At 45.6% G+C, this 16,233-nt stretch overlaps 1 protein-coding gene across 1 annotated transcript in view; it reads left to right on the forward strand.

Moving 5' to 3' along the window:
* YIPF7 (Yip1 domain family member 7) overlaps positions 1–16,233 on the forward strand; it is a 528,534-nt gene that overhangs the window by 307,856 nt on the left and 204,445 nt on the right. The gene's annotated exons all lie outside the window — the stretch shown is intronic.

The raw sequence follows: 16,233 nt of genomic DNA on the forward strand, positions 1-16,233 counted from the left end.
ATATTATATTTCACGCCTGGTTCATCTTATATCACACTTTTTGGTGCATAGTTTATACCATACACTATATCTAGTTTTCATTTTCAATCGTGCTCTCAGGACTATGTTCTATATAACACTGTGTTCACCTACCCTTTTCACGGGCATTACATTTTGCGATAGGGGGTGGAGGGTCAGGGGGTGTTTTTGCCAAGTGAGCCCGGAGTCACAGTCACTAACGTCTTCTTCTTCCTGAATAAAAGTGAGATTATGCTGCATACTTGTTCATATTTTAAGTAGTTTGCACAGACAAAATGTTTTAAAAACAATAAAGTTTCTAATACCCGCCTTCTCTGAACAGTTAGCTTGCTGCCCCATCCCCCTCCTCCCTATCCTCTGTTGTGTGAATCCATGGACTAGCCTCCTCCCTCCTGCCATGCATGGTCTGATGTGCTGCCACTGCCCTCAATTTAGTATGATGTACCAGTCCACTCCTCCTGCCCTCCATTGCCCAATTCTATGCCCCATCATTGACCTCCTGCTTAAACTCTGTGCTTAGCTTGCTGCCCCTATTCTCCTTCCCCCTGCCCTCCGATGTCTTTGTGCATGCCCCTGCTCCATCCTTTTTGCCCACCATGTCCCATGGACCTGCCACTCCTATCTACTCTGAGTGTTCTGTTGAGCTGCCACTCCCCTCCCACCTGCCTAGCATTGTCAGATGACTGTAACCTGTCCCTGCCACCTCCACCCTGCCTGTCCACATGCCATGCCTCTATCCTCTTCCTCCTGTCCTACATGGTCCATTGTACTGCCACACCCTTCTGCCCTCCCTGGTCTGTTGTGCTGCAACTGCTCCTCCTGCCTGCCCCATGTGGTCTGTTGTGAGGCCCCTTCCCCTGAACTTTCTTGTCTGTGCACAGGTCCTGACCCTCCCTTCTATCCTCCATCGTCCTTTGTGCATGCCCCTGCACCCTCCTTCTTGCCCATCATAGCCATTGTGCTGCCACTAACCCTCCCACTTGCCATGCATGGTCTTCTGTGCTGCCATGGCCCCTCCCACCTTCCCTGTGTGGTCAGTTAGCTGCCCCTGACCCCCTCCCACCTTCCCTCCATGGTCTGTGTGTATGCCATCACAGTCTCACTGTTGCTCTTCATGTTGTGTCTTGCTTCTAGTGCCCATCCTGCCTGACCTCCATGGCCATCTTGCTGCTCCTGCCCTGCCCCCTTGCCCCCAGCCCTCTGTTTACATGTGCAGACCCCTACTCCCTCCCTCCTGGCTTGTCTGTTCCATTGTAATGCCCCTGATCCGTCCCTCCTGCCCTTTATGGTCTGTTATGCTGCAGCCTTCTCTCCTGTCTGTCCATTATGGTCAGCTAGCTACCATTGCCTCTTGCCCCTCTGTTCTCTGTTGTCCATGTGCATGGTCCTGTCCCCTCCCTCTTGGTTTCTATGGATTGTTGTGCTGCACTCCCGTCCTGCATGCCCTGTGTGGTGTATTGTGCCCTGCAGGGTCAGTTTGGTGCACCTCTCCATGTCTCTCCTGTCCTCTGTTATCCAAGTCCATGTCCCTATCCCATTTCCTTCCATGATCCAATGTACCATACTTGCGAACATTTTGAACTTGGTAAGAGGGAGATTTTGAAAAAAAACTGGGGTATTGATTTTCCCCTTTGAGTTACATTGAAAAAGAGGATATTGTAGACAGGAGACAGATCAAATAAAGCCCATTTGAGCTTAAAAACATTGGACGTTTCCTGGCTGAATCGGGTCTGTTGGCATGTATGGTTGTACTACCATTGCCTCTTCCTTCTGACCACAATGGTCTATTACATTGCCACAGCCTTGAAGGAGGGTAGATTTTGTATCACAGGGGGCCCCTGGCCCGTTCTGTCCACACCTGAAGTATGAGACCCTTGTCCTTGCCCTGCCAGCCGCATTTGTAGGCCGTATTAAATTGACCAGCGGGTCCTGTGTTGCTATATAATTATCCTGAGACATCCTTACCACTCAGCCAGCATAAAACCCCTGTGTAGGCCCTTCTGTTCAATATGTAGGCCTCTTTGTTAAATTGACCATAGCTCTGCAATTTTAGTGTATAGCAGTCTGAAGGCAGGTCTGCGAGGCCTTCTGCTCCAAACTAGTAGCCCCCACCCTACCCGAGTGCTCCGTGCTCGGTATCAAAGTTCAACATCCCCCTGAAGCTGTCGACATACAGTAGGCTGCATCCTGGACTGGTACTTGCTTCCTGGGCAGGTTTCCCGCTTTTAAGGAAGTGGCAACCGCAGAGCGTCAAGTTAGGAGAACTGAGGAGATTTTATACATGAATATATTGAATTCCTGTACAATACCCATTATTTTCTGCTTGCTCTATGGAACTTACGATAAGCGATTGGCCTGAGAGACTGACCTTTTCACCCAGTCCATTGTCAGCATTAAGTGGGTAAATGACGAAATGTCTGGTAAAATCTGCAGACGAAGCTTTTGGGTAGCATACGTAGGTAGATGTAGCGTGCAAAGGAGCCCACAAAATGATATAAAAAGGGAGCACCCACAGATATCGACGGACAACCTCGCCGTCTGTATGTAGGTTAACAGGCTGTGCAGGTTTTCCCCAAGAACTGGGAGCTCTTGTCTTCCTTTGCTTAAAATGTCTTGCTCGGCTTTGCTTGAAGTATCTTATTCTATTTTACCTATATGAAATGTCATGTTATGTTTAACCATTGTTCTCTTTACTTTTGCATTTAAAAGATGTTGTATTGTAATTGCAGGAATGCTTGCTCTAAGAGTAAATGTGAGTGTCCCTAGGTAACATTTTCCTTGGTGTAACTTGTTTCTCATGATGCATTTATAGATGTGTTTTCTCTCTCTCTCTGTCAGTCCATTAATTGAGATACAGAGAATATCATGACAGCTGTATGATTATCTGGATTCTGCATTTTGTACTTTAGGTCTCTATTCTGCGGTTTCTTTGAAGTTGCATCTTCTCATTAAACTGCCATTGTATTCTGCCTTCAATTCCATGTCTCATATGTCTGTTTTCTTCATTTTTGGAGCAAGCGTTCCTAGGCACCCCGGCTCAAATTAAGGTGCCCCTTTTGTCCCTGACTCACTCTCCTGCTCAGTTCTGTGGTGGCTCCCGGGGCTCTGGGGATCGCCCCTAGCTTCCTTGACCCGTAATAGATCTTCCCTCCAACAGCCTCTCTTGCAAGTCCTGTATTGTTGGTTTGTTGCCCCTGCCCCCCTTTCCACTGACCTCCATAGTCTGTTGTGCTTCCACGGCCCTTCCTGCCTGCTCAGTGTGGTTAAATTGTTGCCTTTGCACCCTCCTACCTGCCTTCAATTTTCAGAGTCCGTGCCCCTGGCCTCTGCCTCTCAACAGTATCCTAATGAACAACTAGATTGCTAACATTCTATATTTATTACAAAAGTGTGGAGCGCCTGACATCATCTTGATGTAATCAAAACTGTAATACCTAGAGCATTCCTTTAGAAATTACATATATGAGAGGGTCTTATTGGCATCAAAATTATGGTTAGTGCTCTAAAAGACTAAAATAAGGACATATTTTCTGAGTTTTCAAATAGCGACAAAGCACTTTTAAATTATTTGTTATCTTTATGTTTTTTTATCTAGTTGACAACTTGATTAAATGTTGCACTTAGGGGAGAGGATGTGGTGTTACTTCCAGAACTGCAGACTTTGCAACTGGGGAACCAGGTTGAAGTTTCTGCTTCAGCTCGACATTCTGTGATTCTGGTCAAATCACTTAGTCTCCCCATGTCTACAACCAAAATGAATTTGTTCTTGTGTGATGTAACCAATGCTCATGTAAAGCACTCCAATACCTGACAAGTCTGCACTATATAACACTGCAAAAACACAAAATAATAAGTGTTTTGCACACTTCTGTCATTGGGCTATATTTGGGCTATATCTGGGTGATTTTGGGCTACATTTGGGCTCTTTTGTCTCCGGTGGCCATCTTGGGAGATTTATTTGTTATGAAGTTTCCTAATTTCCTCATGTACTGCAGTCTCCTCAGTCGGAAATGCTTTCAGTTTTTTACTTTGATTCCATCATGAAGGTATTCAGATATGTCACACATTTGCCATGAATTCTGAATGTTAGCACTCTAGTTGCTCATTAGATCACTGTAGTAAAACTACTGCTCACCATGGAAGTCTGCTCCTGGTATTAAAAGTGCATGTTTCAGTCTGCATGTCAGAATTTTTTAATGAAATAGAAGAGGATTTGAGAAGTCACTCAAAATGTGCCCTCATTTTCTTTCTTCAGCATTAATCATAATTTCTATGGCAAAATGAACCCCCTCATTGTGTTCCTTTTTAAATTAAATGTTTTAAGTGTTACCAGTTTATTCCAATCAAGATGGCTTCAGGTGTGCCATACTTTTGTCATAATGAAGACAGTAAGTGCTCTAGTTGTTTTTAAGAACATTCTTGGACATTCTGTCATTGGGCTATACTTGGGCTACATCTGGGTGATATTTGGGCTACATTTGGGCTCTTTTGTCTCTGGTGGCCATCTTGGGAGACTTATTTGTTATGAAGTTTCCTAATTTCCTCATTTACTGCAGTCTCCTCAGTAGGAAATACTTTCAGTTTTTTACTTTGATTCCATCAAGAAGGCATTCAAATGTGTCACACATTTGCCATAAAATCAGAATGTTAGCACTCTTTTTGCTCATTAGATCACTGTAGTAAAGCTACTGCTCACCAGGGAAAACTGCTGCTGGTATTGAAAGTGCATGTTTCAGTCTGCATGCCAGGATTTGAGAAGTCACTCAAAATGTGCCCTAATTTTTCTTTATGCAGCACTAATCATACTTTTTATGGAAAAATGAACCACCTCATTTTGTTCCTTTTTAAATTAAATGTTTTAAGAGTTACCACTTTAATCCAAGCAAGATGGCTTCAGGTGTGCCATACATTTATCATAAGTAGGACGGTTAGCGCTCTAGTAGTTCTTTGGAACACTCTGGAAAGCTGCAGTAGAACACAAAGGAATCAACTGACAGTCTCTGCCCTTGTTGGATGTACATGTTTTACTGAGAATGTCAGACTTCATTCTCACATGACTGAGAAAGATAATGTGAATTTACAGAAAATAAGCTCTCAGTTTAGCTTATAGATCACCTTCCAAACCTCTGTGGTAAAAGCATGAGAAAATATTTTTCTCTCAATCATGATATCCCAGCAGAAGGCTTTTTCACATGGTGAAATCACCTTAGAACATACCACAATTCCTAAAATGAGTATGGTACCATCAACAAATGATTTATAATGTAACTAAAGTCTTAAAATCTTCTATTAACTGCAATGCTTTTTAATGAGGTGCTATCATGTATATTGGTCCCAAGATGGCTGCCAACACTTCTTGGATGAAGTGCTGACAGCCAATCAGATCTCAGGATGAGATGTGTGGTTAGGCTCCGCCCACATATATATATTGATTTAAATGCTATTTTCTCAGGAACTACTGAACAGATTTACACCAGACCTACAAAAGGCACTTCCTTGACCTGAGGACTACCTCTCTGCCAAATTTCAAGTAACTCTGTTCAGCCGTTCGGGCTGTAGCTGTGTCTAAAGGTCCTATGGAAAAATGCATGGGAAAAACGCGTTTTGGGACCCCCCTTTTTTCTCAGCCCCCGCTTGACGAATCCCCCCGAGACTTTCAGGGTAGGAGCGGAGCGTAGCGCCCCACCTATTTTGAAAATTTCGCGAGGATTCATCGACCGGCGCCAAAGTTATTCCAAATAGAATGTTGCGGATTTCCTATGGAAACAGGGTCCTAACTATAACTATCTACTGGCGACCGCCAGTAGATAATATATGTGTGTGTATATATATATCTCAATCAAAAAAATGCTCCTTCTAAAATTCATGACCCTTTGAGAGGTGGTGCATTGGCCTGCGGATCACGCCAGTGAAAGTCACAATAGGGAATGTCACAAAAGTAAAAAATGCCGGTCAAAGTCGCAGTGTCAGGTTTAATCCATACCTTCCATAACGCGTTTCGACTGTCCTGCATTCTCAATCACATGAGAACGCACCGGAGCGGGTACATAGCTGTTTGTACAAACATAAATGATGGACTGAAGCTGTTGCAACATGTTGTAAAATAATACATTTGTGGCGGCCTTCATGGAGAGGGGGGTGAACTTCAAAGTACAGTGCATCGGTGATGCAAGGTCATCATCTAGTCTTTTTCAAACACGCGAAAAGTGACAAAATGAAAGACAAATGTGAAATGAATGAAGTTATATACAAATGGTATGTACACAGTGAACAATGACCCAATGCATGAAATGTAAAATAACTACATCAGATAGGCATACAAATGAAAATTTAGTGTTCATACGCATTCAACTATAAACACAAACCCCTGCGTGTTGTACACACACAACAACCTGTCTATTGGTAGACGTCGCCGCCCACATGTTGGATTCATACAGCACCTTTAAGGTCAGCAGAAAGAGAAAGAAAAGACAAGTGTCCCCATCTCTGGGTGAAAGAATAAACAAGCAGGCGTAAGGTAGAGGAGGACAGAGAGAAAAGGGCAAATGCCACTATTAAGACTCCCTCATGACAAGGAGGCACATAATGTCCAAGTGGGTATAGAATCAAGAGTGGCTTGTCCCACCAGCATCAGTAACCTGGGAGCATGTATAACCTCCAGGAAAATAGCCGTGGGCCAAGCACAGCCTGAAAATTGGCACAGAGCATGCAAAAGCTCCTTAGTTGGCTGCAGCAAAAAAACAGACCATCTCAAAATTAGCATGATTGACTAAACAAAGTCCTGTTGGACAAACACAAGCAGCTAATGTGCCAAACGAGAAACAAAAAGAATAAATAGTCTTATTTTATTCAAGGTGTGTCACCAAATTAGTGTTTTTGAAGCAAAGGGTAGGGAACCCATGTTGCTGTCACGGACATACCAAGATGAAGAATTGACTCAGACATATTGTGAATCAGTCAGAATGAGGTGTTATTCCTCATTCGGGTGGACTTCCATTTCCTCATTGATGTTGTGTCTCACTGGACTCTTGGTTTCGAGATCAAGAGTATACTTAGATACACTATGCGCTGCTTAATAACTCACAAATGACATCACTCATGACATGTTTTATGACATTAATGATGGAATCACTGATGGTATCTCAAATGACATCATGGATATCACCACAGGCCATGTAGCCAGGCCCTGCAGTCAACACTCCCTCCATACAGCCAACACTACACTGCACACAGCCTTTGGTGCACACACAGAGGTGGTTGGACATAGGGCTTAACCTTAGGAACCCCACCCCCCAGACTTCATTCCTCTGATCCATTTCTAAAATGTAAGGGAAGGGAACCATGCACGCCCCCTCTCTATGCCTCTTTGATCTCTGAGGACCCTATTCCCCAGGGCCATGTATTTTGTAAGGTGAGGGAGCCCCCAGAGCCAATATTGGATCTGTAAACCTAATCCCTCGGAGCCAATTATTTAAATAAAGTGCCAGCGTCATTTTCAGTGGGAGGGCACATGTGGCCTCCCTCACCAGGCTCGTTTTGGGCCCATGGACCCCATCACCTGAGCCAATTTCGGCCACAGGGATTCCATTCTCCGGGGCCTCGTGTACTTTTCATGAGGAGGGGGGCAAACAGCCACCCTCCTGGGCCAAGTTCCACCTTGGGCCCTGTTCTTTCTGGCTCGATTGAAGGTGAGGGCAAATGGGACTGCTCATTTCTTTGATGCACCAGACGATGCATGGCGCTGGTTGGAACAGTACCGCGCGGGTGGGAGCAATGCTGGGCGGCGGGGCTTGGAGGTTGGGACCCAGCCGAGGCCTCGCCGGGACTGCCGACACAGGAAGCGTGTGGTGAGCGGACGATCTCCATCGCATTCTCAGACAGAGTTGGAGAGGCAGGCGGCTTTACAGGCGGTCTCTGTCATATCTGGAGCGGCGGCTGCGACCTCGGTGGCTGATTCAGGATCCTGGCGGAGTTCCGAGGATGAGGAGTCGGAGGAGTCGGGGAACTCTGAGAGAGCCAGTGGACACTTCGCGGAGGTCACGCCAGGCACCGCGGATGGCATGTTGGACGAGTGAGGCAGTCTAACTATGAACTGTATACAGTACAGGGTGGCGAGCCTATCGATGCTTTGTGGACCAGTGAGGGGCGAGTATGGTTCTGTTGATGATGTTGGGGGCATAGTTCCTGGGTTGAGTGAGGGGGCGGGGTGGAGGGGGGGGCTTTTTACTTTGGGGGGGCCGCTGGGGGTGGGACGCTGCCGGGAGGGGGGGACTTTGACTCTTGAGGCCGACATACGGACTAGATTGTTGGGACTGCTGTCCGGCTCGTGCCCTCTTGCTAGGAATGTACTGCCTAAAAACCAATCGACCCTTGAACAGGACCAAAGACTCAACCACAGCTATTTCGTTCACGGGCACATAGATCTCTGAAAATCGATCAACTAAATGATCAAGGACAGGCCGAACCTTAAAAAGGCGGTCACAATCAGGGTGATAGCGGGTCAACGCAAAAGCATTATCAACAAAATGCAACATCCGAAGAAGAAGCAAATACCGATTATGACTCAGGGTTGTAGGAAATATAGCTGTTGCCATCAAGGGATTAGTAGACCAATATGAAGACACAGATGGCTTCCTAATCAGGCCCATCAAAAAAGTTAAACTCAATAACTTCTTCAGCTCATCCAGGTTTGTGGGAGTCCACCGGATAGCTCTAGAGTGGGGGCTAAGCCTGGCACTGTTGTCCCTCAAATACTGTTCAGCATACAAATTAGTCTGCTCAACAATCTCAGCCAAAAATACATCGTCCAAAAACAACTGAAAGAAATTTATAGGCAAAAGATTTTCACAATTCACTCCACACCCTGCAACACCATTAAAGACAGTCAGCACCGGCTGCACCATGTTTGGGTTAACCCATAGTCCAGCACTTCCAATGGGAAGCCTCGCAGACTCAGGCTGCAATCCAGATGCCTCTTGCTGCACTATCGGCACATCAGTGTCCTCCTCTAAAACAGGCACTTCATCTGCACTGAGAGTAGCATCATCTGCACTGACAGTAGCTTCATCATCAGATGATTCCATGTGGCGAGAAAACGCACTGCCTGAATCTTCCCCTCCCTCCTCTGCCTCGGATGCAGAGTCAGCCTCATAATCATGGCCAGAAGAAGACTCAAAAAGCATCCCAACAACCTACTGAGCAGTCATCCTGCGGCTAGTCATAATCTTGAGTTATACAAGTAACTTGACAAATAAGTCAACAGTACCCAAAGTGTGTAAGAAAGTAATAAACAAAGTGTGGCTTTATAAAAACTAAAAGAAAAACTACAAGCATATAGCAGTAGCAAGGCAAAGTCTATCAATACAAAGCACACAGAGACCTATATACTGTAAAACAATACCACTCACTTGCCAGAGGCAGCTAGACTCACCAGCACCTACTCTGCCCAGACACAGCAAGCACCAATATCCCACTAAAAGAAAACACAAAATAGATTACACAAAAAGCAACACAATACACATTGTGCACAAGGAAAATGGCACAGACATTCGAACAAAAGCTAAATAGGCTTCTAAGATTACACAATTTCCCAAAAAACACATTCATGAAGGTCACATTTGTAGTAAACAATATAAAAAAACGTTTCCTTACCAAACACTTGCAAATAAACTGCAGCTCTACCAGTGCTGAAACCGCAAGCACAATTTAAAACAAAGCTTTGCCCTAAAATGAAAAGGAGAAAACAAAATGCTACGATCACAAATAATAGCACACAAACCATCAGCTGAACACACACAATTTCCCCGGGGGCACATGGGCTTAAAAATACAAGGCCTATGGGGGCATAAACAGCCAGAATATTCATTTTGCACCATAAACAATAAAAATCCCTGGTGGTCTAGTAGCATTTGCCCCCTTTGGGCATGAAAAATATATGTCCGATCTGCCCCAAAGGGGACAGAAAATGCCAAAACAGTTATCCCCAAAAGGGGGTGACATTGCCCAAGGGGCCACTCCCCAAAACATATGTATATACATAGATAAAAAAAATCCTGGTAGTCTAGAGGTTTCCACCCCCCTTGGGGGCAGATAAGCCTAAAAATAGAAAGCCAATGACCAAAACATTCATGCCCAAAAGGGGAGCAATCGTTGCCCAAAGGATCGCTCCCCATAATTACAAAAAATTAATCCCTGGCATCTAGTGGGTTTCAACCCCAAACACCCCCCCCCCCCCACCCCCCACTCCCCCCGGGGCTAGATCAGCAGGAAAATTGGGGCCGAAACATGGAGGTAAAAAAGTCCACCCCCATGGGGTCATTCCCAAAATGCACACAAATAAATTGCCTGGTGGGTTTCTGCCCCCCCCCAAGGGCTCCCAAAATGTGCAAATTTAAAAGTCCCTAGTTCCTAGTTGGTTTCAGCCCCCCCCAGGGAGTCTGACCTGCCTAAAATCAGGCCAAAACATGGATACATATGCCCCCCCAGGGGTCGCTCCCCCAACAAACCAAAAAAACATCCCTGGTGGTCCAGTGGATGGATTCCTGTTCCACGAATCCATTAGAACCAGGCACAGGGGGGGAAGGAAAAACTCTTTCCTTTCTGCCTGTGTCCATTTTCCCCCCAAAGCCCCTCCCCCGAGAGAAGGACTTACCTTTAAACGTCCTCTCTCTAGACGCGCTGGAAACAAATGGCTTTCAGCACATCCCCGGCACCCTATGATGATGTCAGCGTGCCGTGAGCGCGCCATTGTCATCGGATTGCAGAGGGAGGGATAGGGGGAGGTAGCAGAAGTGCTTCCACTGCCTTCCCCAGAGGGGGCATGTAGGGGGGTTGCCCACGGGGGGAGCGCCAGCGTTTCCCCTGCGGGCCAGTGACAGGACGTAACGGTTATGTCCTCGGCACACCTCCACTGTTGCCGAGGACGTAACCATTACGTCCTCGGCACCAAAGGGGTTAATCGCCATTTGCTATATGAAGAATCGCACCCTGGGACGGAAAGTGTCAGTTTCAAAGGGGAATGGTCAGAATATGTTCTCGCTGCGTGTTCAGTCTGTTTTACCCAGAGACCCATTCCTCTGGTAACTGACCAGTAGTCGATTCTTGACCATGTCGAATGGACTGCTGAGTAGTACGTCCCCTCTTTCTTGGCAGGATGTAGATATCTCCATGCGTCAAGGAGGTAATTATCGGTAATGATACCTGCTAGTTGAGTCTGTGCGGCAGTGTGGTGCTGCTCAGTCGGGTGTGATCTATCCATATGGGGCGAGACCGCGTTGAAATCACCTCCGCAGAGAACATTAGTTGTTCCTACAGAGAGTATTTTTCCCCACAACGTGGTAAAAAATTGAGGATCGTTTACGTTGGGGCCGTTACAGCGATAGTTACTACCTGGGAACCTAAGCTGCCCCACACCATACAGTATTGGCCCTGTTGATCCATTATCGACCCTCCGGGGACAAATAGTGTGATTTTCCGGATGAGAATTGCCACCCCACATGCGTATGTAGAATATGATGAAAAGTAGCGGTGCAATGCCCAGCGGGCAGCAAAGCTTGGCTGCGCAGCAGGGTCAAAGTGTGTCTCCTGCAGGAGTGCTATTTGAATTTGGCATCTATCCAAGTATGCTAATTTATGTTGCCTTTTACGAGGGTTATTATAAACCCCCATACATTTCATGTGATGCAATGAATTTTGACCGCTCTTCTAACATTACTCATTATCCCTTAGATTTGGCAAGAAGAAGTATAGTGTTTTCATCTCACTATGCAATTCAACCAACATGCCCTGGTCTGAGCCCATAAGCAGGGGTACTGATCTGATGTGACTGTGTTCCCCATTCCGCCCCCCCCCCCCCACTGACGTCCCCATCTTGTCTGGTATGCATGCCCCACCCATTCCCAATTTGAAAGGAAAATATTATAACATAAATTCTTGCGCGCAGCCATCATTACTGACTGTGCTGATAAAAGAGAGATGATTCTAGGGGGGGATGCCCCGCAGAGGTGCCACTAAAAGGAAATTGCAACAGCCCTCTATCCCAATTGCCCCGATGACCAGGGAGAGTGACCTCCAACTAGGGGAGGCACATGAGAGAGAGGGGAGCCCTCCGGGCTTATAGCAAGACTCTGTACCACTGAAGAACAAAGGAATAAAGACAATTGCATTACAGTAAGAACATTGCAATAAAAGAGAGAGAAATAGCGAGGGCAGTTCTGCTCCATGCAGAGTCCCATGCCAGAGGCAACTTCACCTCTGCACCAAACGTCCCATACTGGTCCGAAGTTTACGGCAGCACGTGATTTAGCTATGGTAAATGTATTTAGGCATAGTGTAGTACATAGCGAACGAACGCTTGTATGCCATCTGTGAGTTTAGTCTATTTTAGTTAGTGTTGATGAAGATTGGGATCTCGATCAGTTGCGAGCGTCGCCAGGTGACGAGTGTTGGTGCTGTTTCAGAAAATGGGTAAAGCTGGGTAAAGCATGGCGTATTATAAGTGGTTTGGAGTTTACATTTAACCACAGTGAATTTCCTTTGTGCTTCTTGGACTGCCTTGGTGAAGTCCGGATAGAAGCTGAGGGTGGTGTTTTCGTATTCTACTTTCTTTCTTTCACGGGGCAGCGGCAGTACTGTGTCACCAGGTGCTTAGAGAAAGCTTCTTCAGCCCCGAATACGTCACAGAGCAGCCGCTCTATGTATTCCTCCATGTGCCCTGTGTTTGTCGATTGGGGCAGGCCAATCACGTGAATGTTGTTTCGGCGCAAACGTGCCTCTAAGTCTTAAATTTTTGCGGTGATTATCCTAAACACTCTGTCCATCTGGGAGATCTGTTCATTATGACTGGTCGTGTTGTCTTCCAAGTCTAAGATCCTGGTCTCCGCTTCCTTAATCCTACGATCATGTTTTTCGATCTTCTGGATGATTGTGTCCATACGTGTGAACATAGCATCCATTTGGATTCGATCGACGTCAAGCTACTTCTCATGGTGAGGAGTATTGCCTTCCAGTCATCTTCCGGATCATCAAGGGGGCGCCCAGCTTCAGATTGTTCCTCTTGCTGCGAGCGCGCTGATTTGCGGTCCTCGAATGGCAATTTCGACTGCTTGCCGTCTGTTCGCCCATCTTGTCTGAGTTAGTCCGCAGTGCAAGGAGCTGTATCTTTTCCACGGTACCAGCCAGGCAGCCACCTAGACCAACAGCAGGGGTTCCCAATACGTGCTATATGCACCCCTTAGGAGTAGTACTGTTCTTTCCTGGTGCAGCTCTGTGCTGGCTGGGTCAAGTTCTAGCTATGTCAAAGTGGCCACAGTAGCGTTGTGGGGGGGGGGGTGCCGGAGGGCCAGGAGAGGTCAAGTGTAGAGGGGGGTGGCAACGCCAGACCACCTCCTGACTACAGTCTGTGAAGGAAGGATATTCCACCTTACTACATTCGCCCCAATTTGTCGGGGCGCAGCTTCTCACCTTCACACGGATGCAGAGCCGGGGTTGGAGAGAATGCTCCACTGTGGCATTTATTAGTGGCCTTCCTTTAGATTCTGCTGCACGATTAGATCCAGTCTCGAGCCCTCAGTCTAGCAACAGTTCAGCACACCTGCCCCCTTTTCCCCATCGCTTTGATTGGCCCCATGGGTGGTTGGGGGGGATCAAACGCTGTTTTCCCTGTCTTTACTGGTGGTCGCTAGAAGGCACGGTGAATGCTGCTGGTGTTCATAGCCGGGCCCCCAGGCGGCAATGTCTCAGCTGGCTCGAGTTATAAGGAGGGGGAGCTCACTATTGTGCCAACCAGTCGCAGTACATGAGCCGGGGGGGGGGGGGGGCATGTCAGTCCCATTGCAGGACTCAATCTTTCAGCGGAGGGGAGGGGGGGGAGCCTTCACCTCGTGTACAGCCGCTGGCTCGATTAGATGGTAAGCCCGGCTCAGAGCTCCATAGTGTACTCTGCAACCGTAGTTCTGGCTTACGGTCGGTTTTGCCTCATTAGTCTGCAGCCGTCAGTATATCTCAGGACGTCAGTACGATTCAGCTGCACTACGGTATTGATCCCAGCACGGCAGGGCCACTATTTATTGGTGGTAGTGCATATTTGTTGAGGATTTGGAGCCCGGTTCTCCGGAGCCTCAGCTTCGAGTGGCCATCTTGGTCGCGCGCCCCCCGTCAGTGATGTCTTAAAGGAAAAGGATCATGCACTATATCCCCACTACTTTCAGAGATATTGAAAGGGTATTTCTAATTTTGGAGGTGAGGTAAAACATTTTGCTCAAGAGATTATCTTTGTTGGCTTATCTCAGTAGTTGATTTACAGCAAAGATAACAGTCTGTGTATTCAAAATTGTAATCTCAGGTGGTATTAAAAGAATATGCATGTCCAATTGGAAGAACAAGAAAAAGCTGAAAGCTGATTAAGGTATATCATAATAATTAATGTAGGTGCCCTAGAGAGTGCTACATTTCCCCAGAGAGGTATAGATGATTTTACAAAGCACGTTACTTGACAAGTGCGTTATTAGGGTTGTTTAACCTTTTAGGAATTGTGTTACCATGATATTTGTATGCTTTTCTTTGCCAATACTTCTCTTCAGCATTATTTATTTTTGCCACAGGTTTCATTATGATTATTTTCAAAATGTGTGAAAAAATCATTAGAATCCTTCCATAATAAAAAACATTGTTTATAATTGTACTTCAATGTCTTTTGGAAGTTTTGATTAAAAATTCTTTGGCAAGGAATTAAATGGCAAAGAATCAATGACGGACTCCTACCAGCTCTGTCTTCTAAAGAAGGTCAAACTGTTTCTTCCACAAAGCGACTTGACAACTGCTGTTCAAGGTCTTGTACTCTCACATTTGTATAGTCATCATTCCATAGTCCATGGCCTCCCAGACTCCATTCATGCACCCCTTAGAGTGGCTTGTTGTAACGCAGGACTGTTGTTAAACGTTATTATGCTACTGTATGTTTTTATTAACCGTGAACTAAGACATCAAAGCATTAACAAGGTCTAAACCATAAATGGCAGAAAACTGAAAAATATATATCCGAAAATTTGGATTTACAATTTGAAAATCACAGAACATGGCACATGATGAATTTATACTTGTAGTCTGGACTCACTTCTTTAAATAGCACTACATCAAATACATTAACTACGGACTGTTATTTTTTAATTGACTCGGATGTAGGTTGTTTTGCTGGAACTCAAGGAATTTTTAGCCAATGTGGCATAAGATAAGGAAAGCCAGAAAGTGATTTTTAGGTCGTGTCTACTTGACAGCACAAACTCTCTCTGTTACGAGAAGTATTATCAGCTTGTAGCAGGTTTAGATCCTACCTATTTTATGCTATTGTTTGGGTTTATTATCACTTTCATTTGCTTGTTTCATATTTGATAGCTTGTGTGGGCTTTACGTCCCGTTCATGTGTGTATCTCTCCCATGAGCGTGGATGTATTACTTGTTCCTTTCACTGTTCACTTTTCAGGTACTAGTTATTTTTTTTTTGTTCAAGCGCTCCACAAGAGTGCATATGTTTCCAGCTGTCTCCCTCATGTATTTTCGCCTCTGCCCCACTCGTTTCTCTTTGTCTACCTGAGTGCTTCCCCCTTACTCCCTCCATGATGCACTGGCCCTGATATGCTTCTTCCCCTGTGGTGAATCTGGCCAGGTCCATATTGTGTTCTCTCGTCTCTTTGCTTTCCCACTTACTCTATGTTCCTCTCTCAACTTTTGCTTCCCTTCCCATGCCCTCCATTTTGCTTCCCCCACTCACACCCTGTGTCTTATGAGGCACCAGGCAGCTATGTGATCAACTGCACTTTAGCGTATTTTGTACTACTTTGATTTATCTACATGTGCGCTTATAAGTTGGTATATTTGACTGCATACCGACTGTGATAATCCCCAATTTTTTTTTCAGGGTTTACTTTCACCTTTGCACTGAAGTACTTTAATTTGCATTGTAGCGAATGTGTTGAATATTTATTTTGGCTATTTACAATAACTGAAGAGAATATCCACTTCAAGTTGAAAAACATGTTTACACCCTGATAATAAGATGTATGTATATTGGTATATTGATTGTTTTTTTTTGTTTTTTTAGACCATTCGCATTATAAAACTGAACTGAAGCAGTAATATGTTTATACAGATAGAAATTGGCAATTTGAATGTCATAGGCTGCTCACCAAGGATGTCATTGGGGGTCAACAACCACTCCTG

This window comes from Triturus cristatus, chromosome 2_2 (genome assembly GCF_964204655.1).
Source record: "Triturus cristatus chromosome 2_2, aTriCri1.1, whole genome shotgun sequence".
In the NCBI taxonomy this organism is placed as follows: domain Eukaryota; kingdom Metazoa; phylum Chordata; class Amphibia; order Caudata; family Salamandridae; genus Triturus; species Triturus cristatus.